We start from the raw sequence: 12086 nt of genomic DNA on the forward strand, positions 1-12086 counted from the left end.
AGGTGCCAAGTTCTTTTCTAAGATAGATCTTTGGTCTAGGTATCATCAGCTTAAGATTAGGGAGGAGGATATCCTTAAGATGGCTTTTCAAACTTGGTATAGGAATTTTGAATTCTTGGTGATGTCGTTTGTATTGACTAATGCCCTGATGACATTTATGGACTTAATGAATAGGGTTTTTATGTACTTCTTAGATGTTTTTGTAATTGTGTTCATTGATGACATTCTGGTTTATTCCAAAAGTTAGATGGATTATGCTAATCACCTCCGTGTGGTATTACTAACCTTAAATGAACAATAGTTGTATGCCAAGTTCTCCAAGTGTGAGTTTTGGTTGAGTGCTGTGACTTTTATTGGTCATATTATTTCTAGCGATGGGATCATAGTGGATCCACAAAAAATGGTTGTGGTTAAAAGATGGCCTAAAACCATGACTCAAACTAACATTCGGAGCTTCTTGGGGTTGGCTGAGTATTATTAGTGGTTTGTGGAAAGCCCTTCGATAATAGCTTCTCCTTTGATTAAGTTGATTCAAAAATAGGTAAAGTTTTCATGGTCCGATGCTTGTTAGGGGAGTTTTGAGAAGTTTAAAGGTAAGCTAACTTTAGCTCCAGTTTTGGCATTGCTTGAGGGAAGTAAGGGATTTGTGGTTTATTGTGATACATCTAGGGTAGGACTTGGTTGTGTTTTGATGCGGCATGGGAAGGTAATTGCATATGCCTCCAGGCAGTTGAAGGTACATAAGAGAAATTATCCTACTCATGATTTGGAACTGTTGGCGGTGGTTTTTTCCTTGAAAATATGGCAACATATTTGTATGCTGTACACATGGACATCTTTTCTGATCATAAGAGTCTACAGTAAGGGTTCACTAGAAGGAGCTCAATCTCAAGCAGAGGAGATGGTTGGAGCTTCTCAAGGACTATGATATGACTTTTCACTATAACCTATGTAAGGCTAGTGTTGTTGCTGATGCTCTTAGCAGGCTATCCATGGGGAGTTTGACTTATGTAGAGGAAGGAAAGTGGGAGTAGGTGAAGGATATTTACCCTTGGCTAATCTTAGAGTTTTCCTCTTCGACTCGAAGGATGTTGGGGTGACTATACAAGAAGTGGTTCGGTCGTCTTTTGGTGTAGAGATTAAGGAGACGCAAGTGCTAGATCCTATTTTGATGAAAAGCAAGGGTGATATTGGTGGGCAAAAGGTGATGGTGTTTGAGATCAGTGGTGACGGTACTTTATGGTACCAAGGAAGGTTGTATGTTCCTGATGTCGATGGTTTGCGACATAGGATTTTAGATGAGGCGCATGACTTGCGCTATGTTGTTCATCCTGGCTCGACATAGATGTATCATGATCTCAAGGAGATGTATTGGTGGAACAGTATAAAAAGGGACATGGCTAATTTTATAGCCAAGTGCTTGGTGTGTTAACAAGTTAAGGTTGAGCACATGAGACCTGGTATGTTCTATCAAGAGATTGTTTTTCCTGAATGGAAATAGGAGGTAATCAATATGGATTTCGTTACCGGTCTTCCTTAATCTCGGAATCAATATGATTTTATTTGGGTCATCGTAGATAGGATGAAGAAGTCTGCTCATTTTTTGCTAATAAGGACTACTTTTTTAGTGGAGGATTATGCAAAGTTATACCTTCAAGAAATTGTGAAGCTGCATTGAGTACCTAGTTAAATTATTTTTTATCATGGCACGAAGTTTAAGTCTCACTTTTGGAGGTCTTTCCAGAAAGGGTTGGGGACTAAGGTCAGTCTGAGTACTGCTTTTCATCCGCAGATGGATGGTCAAGTAGAGAGAACTATTTAGACATTGGAGGATATTCTTTGGACTTGTGTGATTGATTATGGTGGTAGTTGGGTTGACCATCTACCTATGGTCGAGTTTGCTTACAACAATAACTATCATTCTAGTATTGGTATGGCTCATTTTGAGGCCTTGTATGGTAGGAGGTGTAGATCTCTTAATGGTTGGTTCAAGCTTGGTGAGGTGGATGTGTTTGATCTCGACTTGGTTTACCGCTCTATGAAGAACGTAAATGTGATTTGGGATAGGCTTAAAGCTGCCCAAAGTCGCCAAAAGTCCTATATGGATGTAAGGCATAGAGATTTAGAGTTTGAGGTTAGGGATAAGGCATTCCTCAAGGTATCTCCCATTAGGGGAGTAATGCGGTTTGGCAAAGAGGGGAAGTTTAGTCCCCGGTATATTGGTCCTTATGTTGTTTTGCAGAGGGTTGGAAATGTTGCTTACGAATTAGAGTTGCCTTCTAGTTTGAACTCTAGTCACCCAGTATTTCATGTCTCCATGCTGAGGAAGTGTCTTGGTGATCCTTCTTAGATTGTTCCTTTGGATGGGTTTGGTATCTTGGACTATTTGTCTTATGAAGAGCTCCTAATTGAGATCTTGGATAGGCAGGTTCGTCGGTTATGTACCAAGGATGTGGCTTCGGTTAAGGTTCTATGGTAGAACCATAAGGTGGAAGAAGCTACGTCGGAAGCAGAGGAGGACAAGAAGTTCAAGTATCCTCATCTATTTTCTGCTTCTGGGATTTGTATGGAGGGTATATGGCTTTAACATCTTTATTTTCTGAGTTAGTTAATGTAAATATTAATATCTTTGTCTCTTTGTTTTCAAACTTTGTTAAAGATTTAAAATATATTTGATAATACAAATGACTTGTGCGTGTGGTTACCCTTACCTTGTTCGTCATTCAGGGACGAATGTTCCTACTGGGGGAGACTGAAACACCCTGGTTTCTGGACCTAAGAAAATTTCCTAGAATTTTGGTCCCTGTACCCAATACGACTCATAGGTATGAGCCATATAATGGTATGGTCCAATCGTATGCTGACCAGTGTTGATTGATAGGATGGATTTTGGATACTGGAATGGGTATGACATGGTGGTACGAGTCATATGGTTAGATACAGATCATTTGGTACCTTCACATAACCTTAGACTTGATAGCTTAAGTTGGATCTGAGTACTAGTGGCTCACCGTGATCCATAAGCCAGGGTAATATTTATACCAAGGACTTGTATGGTGGGCTGTGTTCAAACCTTCTTTGATTCTATCTATCTAGGGATACGGGTGAAGGATACGGATCGTATGTTGTCAATATCACTTGGATAGGATGAGTCATACATTGAAAAGTGTTAGGTCCAAAGGTTGAGGCTTAGGATATGAGTTGTGGGTACCACTCGTATTGAAGGGTATGACTCATGAGGGTGAGTCTTATCCCTATGACAGGATTTTGTGAAATTTAAGTGGGAGGAATCATGAAATTTCCCCACTTATCCTAATAAAGTCCCACGACTTATATTCCTATTGAGAGGTTATTTACCCTATTATTTAATTCATTAACACATAGAAACTCTTCCTAAACACTCTATAATTCTCTCAAGAGCTTTTTGGCATGAAAGCTAGGGTTTCAACTAGAGGACTAATTTGGGATCTTATTGGTGGTTTTTCTCTGTCTACTTTGTCAATTAAGGCATGTTCTCTTCCTTCATTGTTAGTTTTAACTAAAGGCATGATTTTATACAATGTTTTTATGATTTGAATGTGGTATGATTTTGGGTTTTCAAATATGATTTGGGGGTTTTGGTTATAAATGCTTGGTTATGGTTTTCCCTTATTTTAATTATACTTTTATATGCATTATTGGTGGTTTTTGATTATTGGTTGCATGGGAATGGTTCTTTGGTAATGGACTTTGGTTTGGAAAAACTATGCCCCCAATGTGTTTGATAAAATGCCTTTAACAATGTTTTCATTATAATATTGGTTTTTCAATGGAACTTATGCATGGATTAAACTTTGTAATGGAACCCTAAATAGTAAGAATTCCTTAAATGGATTTAAGTGGATGGGAAAGGCTTTGGTGGCCATGGTTTTGGTTAATTGGAAATCATGAAGGGTACATGGAATCCCTTAAGCCTATATATGGTTGGCTATGGACAAAACTTGCAAGTATAGTTAGTATGACGATACACTACTAATGGCCTTGGTTAAGAAACGGTAAATGGATTGGTTGGTTCATTAGTAATGGTTTTAATTTGGAAATAATTGTGGGGTGTGTAGCAAAGACATAGAAGGTGGAGATATCGGGGGGACCAAAACTGGAAACACATTTTCCTATGTGAGGTTTGGTCTTGGTAACTGTGTTCATGATGTCACACTTTATATTTGGGGGGATGTACAAGTCATCCCAGGTTTTCTTCCTTGGTCATGTGGCTTCACGCACTAGGGCTCTTTTAGTAGGGGGATCTGAACCCATATAAACTCTGGGTGGTTTAGAAAGACAATGCTACACAACCCAGTTAAAGGTTTTAATGGAATGCTTAACCTGATTCCCTTTCCCAACATATATATATATATGTATAGTTTGTGAGAATATGGACGGTTTTACTTGGTTTATAAATGGCATTATTTTATGCTTCTCTTGAGTTCATGCTTGAGATCACTCGCTAACCCGTATTTGGGTGGCTTTATACCCACGATATGCAGCGACCAGCCATTCTACTTCTTCTACATGGTGATTGACTTGGGGACAACTGTTGGATTGAAGTGGTGAGCTTCCATCCTTCTAGAAGGCTTCTTTTCATGTTATGGATATTTTTAGGCATTCTGATTTATTTATCAACATTGGTTTTGGCTATGGTTGGGGGCATGTCCAACCGAATATTCTTACTCTTTTTCTTAGAGGCTTTGTGGTACTCTATGGGTTGGAATGGGCGGGATCGGTATTGGTGTTGGCCTTAATATTTGCATTGGAATTGGGCTTGACATCATAAGACATAATTTCTCATTTTTCGATCGTATTTTATTTTGGGATTAACCCATATTATGTGGTCCTTGTTTCGGTATTGGTTTGGTTTGGTATGGTTGGATGGTTGGTATGGGATAGCTGGACTCAGTTGGGTCAGTCGCGGTTGTGTTCCTATCCCAGAATCTTCATGTGAGCTATTACACTATCTTGTAATATGCTCAAAATTCAGCCAACTCACGACAGATGGATGAAGGTTGGGTTGGGTAAAGGGTTTGGTCTCTGGTCTCGGTCGGACTTGGGATGACTATTACGACAAGGCCCCCGATCGGGTTATGTCAACTAGCCTCCGTGATAGACTCCGTACCATGGAGGCTGTGAAATTCTATTTTTTCATTTAAGGTTCAAGGGTCATTTTAGTCTTTTACCCCTCTCCTTAAACACCCAATTGATGTTTTAAAACCCAAGAGGGGCATTATTTGCCCCATTCCTCATCAGTTTACAATGTAAAAACATTCTTTATTTCCTAACAACACAAAAATTGGAAGTAGCTCCTAAGAATTCACCATTCAAGGTCCCAATTCCAAGTTTTCTTGAAGGATTCAAGCAACTCAGGTATGTGGGATATTCATCAACGGTCTCTATCCACCCATTGAATCCCAAGAAATCACTTGTTTTCTAGTATAAACCCTTTTCCCGCTTTTCTTGGAATTTCAATGTGGTGTATGAATTTACTCATTTCCCTTTAATAGTTTTGAATAAAAACCATGACTTTGTTTTCCCCATGTGAAGTATACTCTTATATTCTTTATAATCTCAATCACCCATATCATGTTCAAGTTATACCATGACAATTTATCAAACTATGAAATAAACCATGCGAGCATTTGTCTTCATAATTTAACATACTCCCATACTCATAATCATGGAATAAATTAGTTTAGCGAAATATACTATGTTTTGGGTTGACGAATCATGAATTTTCTTACAAGATTATGATAATGTTATTGTACTAAAGCATTGTTCAGAATTGGAGGGTTATGAACACCCGATACCTATATGTTTACACATGTTTCAGATTTTCAAGTTTTAAGTCAGCCAGATTATTATTTTATCATCATATTCAGATTATCATATTCATGTTGAGCAATTATCATTAACGAGTCTAGTTAACTTAAATCAGTACAAGTGTCAGTTTAGTTGGGAGTAGGATTTAGCACCGAGCGAACCTAGGGATGAAGGATCACCTACTAGTAGAGGATTGGGACCTTTAGTAACAGTCCTTAAGTTCCAGAACTACGTAGGCAACATAGGTTTTGATATGTCACCTGCCAATAGAGGACTAATACTCTCTTAGGGGTTACTCGCCAGTAGAGGACTAGCACGCTACTTCTTTGGAATAATAGTTTAGTAAATTCACAAAACCAGTGTTAGTACCCGTGGCAAGGTACTAATACCCTTCCAACTGGGGTTACAGGTTAGACCCTGATTAGCTCATATTAGGACATATCAATTACATGATAACTCCTACAGTTTCAGTTCAGTATTCAGATTATAACAGCTCAGGTCTACATGACCAAGTGTTCAGTTTATCGGCTATTTAGTTAGTCAATTTTATATATTGTTTTACTAAATGCTTTACTTGGTCTTTGTTTCATTTTACATTTTTATGCATTTATGTTCTAATGTCTCTATCTTATGTACTAGTATATTCAATATATGTCAAAATCGACTGTATGCTCTCTAAACTCGACAGGATATGAAAAGTTCTCCTTATGTGGTTACGGATGAGTTAAAGGTCTTCCATATTGATATTTATACATTGTTAGACCTTGTAGCTTAACATTCTTTTGTGACTCCCTATATATCAGTAGAGTTTGGCATTAGTCTCAAAATCATTGCAGAACCCTTCTTAGTGTCTATCCCAGTGGGTAGTTCTATTATAGCTAGATGGGTATACAGAAATTACCCGATCACAGTGTCTCAGAAAGTCACTTTTGTTGACCTTTTGGAGTTAGACATGATTGATTTTAATGTCATTATCAACATGGATTGGCTCCACTCGTGCTATGCCTAAGTTGACTATAAAAATAGAATAGTACAGTTCCAGTTCCCTAATGAACTTGTCATAAAATAGAGGGTAGTACTGCAGTGTCTATAGGTTGATTTGTCTCCTATCTTAAGCCAAGAAATATGATTTCCAAGGGGTGTATTTACCATATTGTCCGATTAAAGGACTCAAATTCAGAAACTTCGAGTCTTGAGTTAGTCCCAGTAGTGAATGAGTTCCTAAAAATATTCCCTGAAGATCTTCCCAGAGTTCCTCCTGAGAGGGAGATTGTCTTCAGAATAGATCTCCTCTTAGATACTCAGCCTATCTCAATTTTACCTTGCAGAATGGCTCCAGATGAGCTTAAGGAATTAAAGAATTAGTTAAAAGATATCATAGATAAGGGTTTCATTAGGCCTAGTGTTTCTCCGTGGGGAACTCCATCTCTCTTCATGCACAAGAAAGATGGTTCCCTCAGAATTTTCATTGGCTACCATTAGTTGAACAAAGTCACAATCAAGAATAAGTATCCTCTCCCCAAGATAGATGACTTTTTTGACAAACTTTAGGGTTCAAGCTATTTTTGTCAGATAGACCTTAGATCCGGCTACCATCAACAAAGAGTTGGATACTGTGACATCCCATAGATAGCCTTCAAAACTTGGTATAATCACTTTGAATTTCTAGTTATGTCTTTTAGACAAATGAATGATCCTACAATTTTATGGACTTGATGAATATGGTATTTAAGCACTCCTTGGGTATGTTTGTCATAGTTTTCATTGATGACATCCTTGTTTATTCTTATAGTGAAGGTGATCATGCAGACTATTTGAGGATTGCATTACAGACCCTTAAGAATCACTAATTATTTCCTAAGTTCAGCAAGCGTGAATTCTGGTTGAGATCAATATCTTTCCTTGGTCACATCATTTTTGGTGATGGCATTCGAGTTGATCCTCAGAAGACCAAAGAAATGAGAAAGCGGCCTAGACCCATATCTCTATTAGATATCATGAGTTTCTTGGGTTTAGCTAGTTGCTACAGATGGTTTGTTGAAGGATTTTCTTCTATTTCTTCTCCTATGTCTCGATTGACTCAGAAGAAAGTCAAATTTTAGTGGTCAGATTCCTACGAGAAGAGTTTTTCAGGAGTTGAAAACTCGACTTACTTCTGTTCCAGTATTGACTCTACTCGAGTTTTCAGATAGGTTTGTAGTCTATTTTTATGCTTCTAAAGTTGGTCTAGGTTATGTATTGATTATGCAAGGTAAGGCCATAGACTATGCCTCTAGGTAGCTTAAACCCCATGACAAGAATTACCCGACCCATGACCTTGAGTTGGCAGCAGTTGTCTTTGCCTTATAGATTTAGAGGCATTACCTTTATGGGGTTTATGTTTATGTGTTTATAGACCATAAGAGTTTATTGTATGTTTCCATGAAGAAAGACCTGAGTCTTCATCAGAGAAGGTGGCTTGAATTATTGAAGGACTACGATAAAAGTGTGTTGTATTACCTGAATAAGGCTAATGTAGTGGCCGATACCCTTAGTAGATTGTCTATGGAAAGTGTTGCGTATCTTGAGGAAGATAAAAAGGAATTAGTCCGCAAAGTTCATCAACTTGCTAGATTAGGTGTTCGGTTGGTTGATTCGGCTAAAGATAGTATATGGTTTAAGAATTTTTTGGAATCTTCATTGGTTTCCAAAGTGAAAGAAAAGTAAGGAAATGATCCTATTTTTGTCAAATTGAAGGAGATAGTTCTAGATCAAAAGGTTGAGGTTTTCTTCCAAGGGAGAGATGGTGGGCTTTGTTGTTAGGGTAGGTTATGTGTTCTAAGTGTGGATGGTTTGAGACAGCAAATATTAACAGAGGCACATAATGCATAACATTCTATTCACTCGGGAGCCACTAAGATGTACAATTATCTGCGGGAAATCTATTGGTGGAATGGTATGAAGAAAGATATGGTGGAAGTCGTGGCTGTGTGTTCAGATTGTAAAAAGATTAAGGTTGAGTACCAAATGACTAGTGGTACACTTCAGGTAGACTTTTCTATGAATAAGTCCCAGTTGAGATCCATGATCATCAGATTCGTAGGTTGAGGAATAAAGAAGTTCCTTGGGTTAAGGTTCTATGGAGAAATCAGTACGTTGAGGGAGCTACTAAGGAAGCCAAAGCAGATATGCAAACCAAGTATCCCCATATTTTTTTTACGAATTCAGATTTAGCTTGAGGTAATGATTTCCTTTAAATTGATCCTCTCATTTTCTATCTCGGCTATCCAACCATCCTCATGTTATAGCATGCATTCATGAATTCAGTTAACTCTATGCATTATTTTTCTGATTCAGTTACTTAATCATGATTTCTCTCATAAGTATTCAGTACATGATCTCAGTCTTCTTAGTATCTCTGCTTAGACAGTTTCATCCGGGCATGAATGATCCCAAAGGAGAGATATTGTAATACCCCGCAAGATTCTAGATGAGTTTCCAGTTATTTTTCCAATGTTTAGAAGTCCCAAAGCCATTTAATTTTCACTAAGTACAAGTGACATAGCCATTTTAATACCCCAAGATTTCGAATATTTTTTTTTTTGCCTTATTGAGTTTAAAATGTTGATATATGTTTAGGGATATTAAAAGGGTCATCCAAGAGAGTATCAAAATTTTTGGATAGTGTTTGGGGTGTTTTTGCACCACAGAGGTAGAATGTCTATGCTATTTTAACATGTCATGGAGACTGGCCTTATGTGATACATGAAGTGTCACAAAGGTTAGGCTCTACGATACACACCATGTTAGAGGTTAGTCTCCTCGATACACATCGTATCACGGAGGCTACCCTCCATGATAACTTTCGTGCCATGGAGGCTGTGAAATCTTATTTTTTCATTAAAGGTTCAAGGGGGAAATTTCATATTTTCCCTCTTACCCTAAACACCCAATTGACATTTTATAACCTAAGAGGGTTATTATTTTTCCCATTCCCCGTTAGTTAATAACGTAAAATCATTCCTTTTTTTTTTCCAAGAACATAAAAATTAAAAGTTTCTCCCAAGAATTCACCATTCAAGGTCCCAATTTAAGTTTTCTTCAAGGATTCTAGCAAATCAGGTATGTGGGATATTCATTAATGGGCTCCTTCCACCCATTGAGTCCTAAGAAATCTCTTATTTTTAAGAGTAAACCTTTTTCCCTCTTTCTATGGAATTTTAATGTTAAGTTAGGACTGAAACCTCTAGTAGCAGACCCTAAGTTCTAGAACTACGTAGCTAGCATAGGTTATGAGATGGCCCCCACTATCACCCGTAAGTAGAGGACTCACATCCTAGTCCTTCAGGCCACTAGTTTAGTGGATTCAGATAGTCAGTGTTAGTACCCGTGGCAAGGTATTGACATCCTTACAACTGGAGTTATAGGTTAGACCCTGCTTAGCTCACATTGGGGAATGTTAGTTACATGATAGCTCCCACAGTTTCTGTTCAGTATTTAAATTATATCAGCTCATGTTTGTTTGACCAATGGTTCAGTTTATCTGCTATTCAGTTAGTCAGTTTTACAGATTCAGTACATGCTTTACATGGTCTTGCATTCCTTTGCATGTTCATGCATTTATTTTCAATATCCATATGTATTTTATGTATTCCCTATCACACATACCAGTATATTCAAAGTACTGACCAGACTATATTATCGTTAAGCATAGGTTCAAACATTTAGTTCCCTGATCGCCCTTAGTTAATTTAGTATCACTCGACAGCACAAGTGATCACTTCTTATTCATCAAGGAAAAGTTATTTACAGCAATTTTTAGTATTTCCTTTATTTGACTCAGTTAGAGTTAGTTGGGGGTTTTTCCCATCAACTCCTTATGTTTTAGAGCTTTTCAGATGTTCAAACTTGTTTTTAGTTTTATTAGCAGTTTTAAACAAGTTGGGTATTGTTTTGTTATTTCATCTTGATAGAGTATTTTTTTAGTTTAGCTTCCACATATAATGCTTGTATTATTATTATTATATTTATTGGTCACAACAGGTACTAGATCATGGGTTAGCTTGGGGTCACTTGGCCTTAAGAACCTCGCTACGACTAGGGGGTAACCTCGAGTCATGACAAATCTTGGTATAAGATCCTAAGATTTTAAAGTGTCCTAGGGTGTCTGAAAGTCACATTGAGTAAAGTATTATGCATTGGTGTGAAGCACGCCATACTTATGGGAAAAAGGTTATGAGATGTTTTAGGAAAGTTTTCCTTCTTTCAATATTCATGTCGTACAAAAGAGAGAGAGAGATCTATTGAATTCCTTTTTTTAACTCGTCCTTTATCCATTTATAGAAAATGTCTCCCAAAATAAATAACGAAAGAAGGAACGGGGATCATCCCATACCACCACCTATTCAGGAAATGAACATGTTTCCCATGCTAACTTTCGGATTAATTTTATTTTTTTAGACCAGACTATGGCTGTTCAAAATAGCTAACAGGTTGTTGCCCTAGCCAATCCAGTAGTGGGCACAGAAGCAACTAGGATCCGAAACTTTACTCGGATGAATCCTCCAATATTTTCTGGATCTAAGTCTAAGGAGAAACTACATGAGTTTCTAGATGGTGAGCAAAAACTGACAAACATTATGGGTGCCACGCCTAGTGAGTGCTGGTTTAACTGCTTACCAATTACAAGGAGTGGCTCATACTTAGTTTGAGCAGTGAAAGAAGAACAAAGGTCTTGAGGCAGGGGCCTATAGAGTGGGAGGAGTTTTCTACGACCTTTTTAGACAGGTTTCTCCTACTCGAGTTGAGGATGGATAAGCTGCAAGAGTTTATAAATCTAAAGTAGGGTAATATGTATGTGAAGAGGTACTCACTAAAGTTTACCCAGTTGGTGAGGTATGCTCTGACTATGGCAGTTGATTCTAGCACTAGAATGAGTAAGTTTGTGTCTGGGGTTTCGAAAGATGTGGTTAAGGAGTGAAGAATAGATATGTCGGTTAAGGAGATAAACCTTTCTAGATTGATAGTCCATGCATAGTAGATTGAGGATGAGAAGCTTAAAGAAAAGGAAAGAGAGAAAAAGAGGGCCAGAACCGGTAGCTTTAACTTCTCACAGCAAAGGTCTGATGATGGGAATCATTCTCAGTTTAACTAGAAATTTTCAGCTCCAGCCCCATCTTTAGCTAGTGCCTAAGTTTAGGCACAATGATAGGGATAGAGCGTCAGCCTCTAAGTCCGAAGGTAGCATGAATAGTGGT

The sequence above is a fragment of the Capsicum annuum genome, chromosome 3 (genome assembly GCF_002878395.1).
Source record: "Capsicum annuum cultivar UCD-10X-F1 chromosome 3, UCD10Xv1.1, whole genome shotgun sequence".
NCBI lineage: Eukaryota > Viridiplantae > Streptophyta > Magnoliopsida > Solanales > Solanaceae > Capsicum > Capsicum annuum.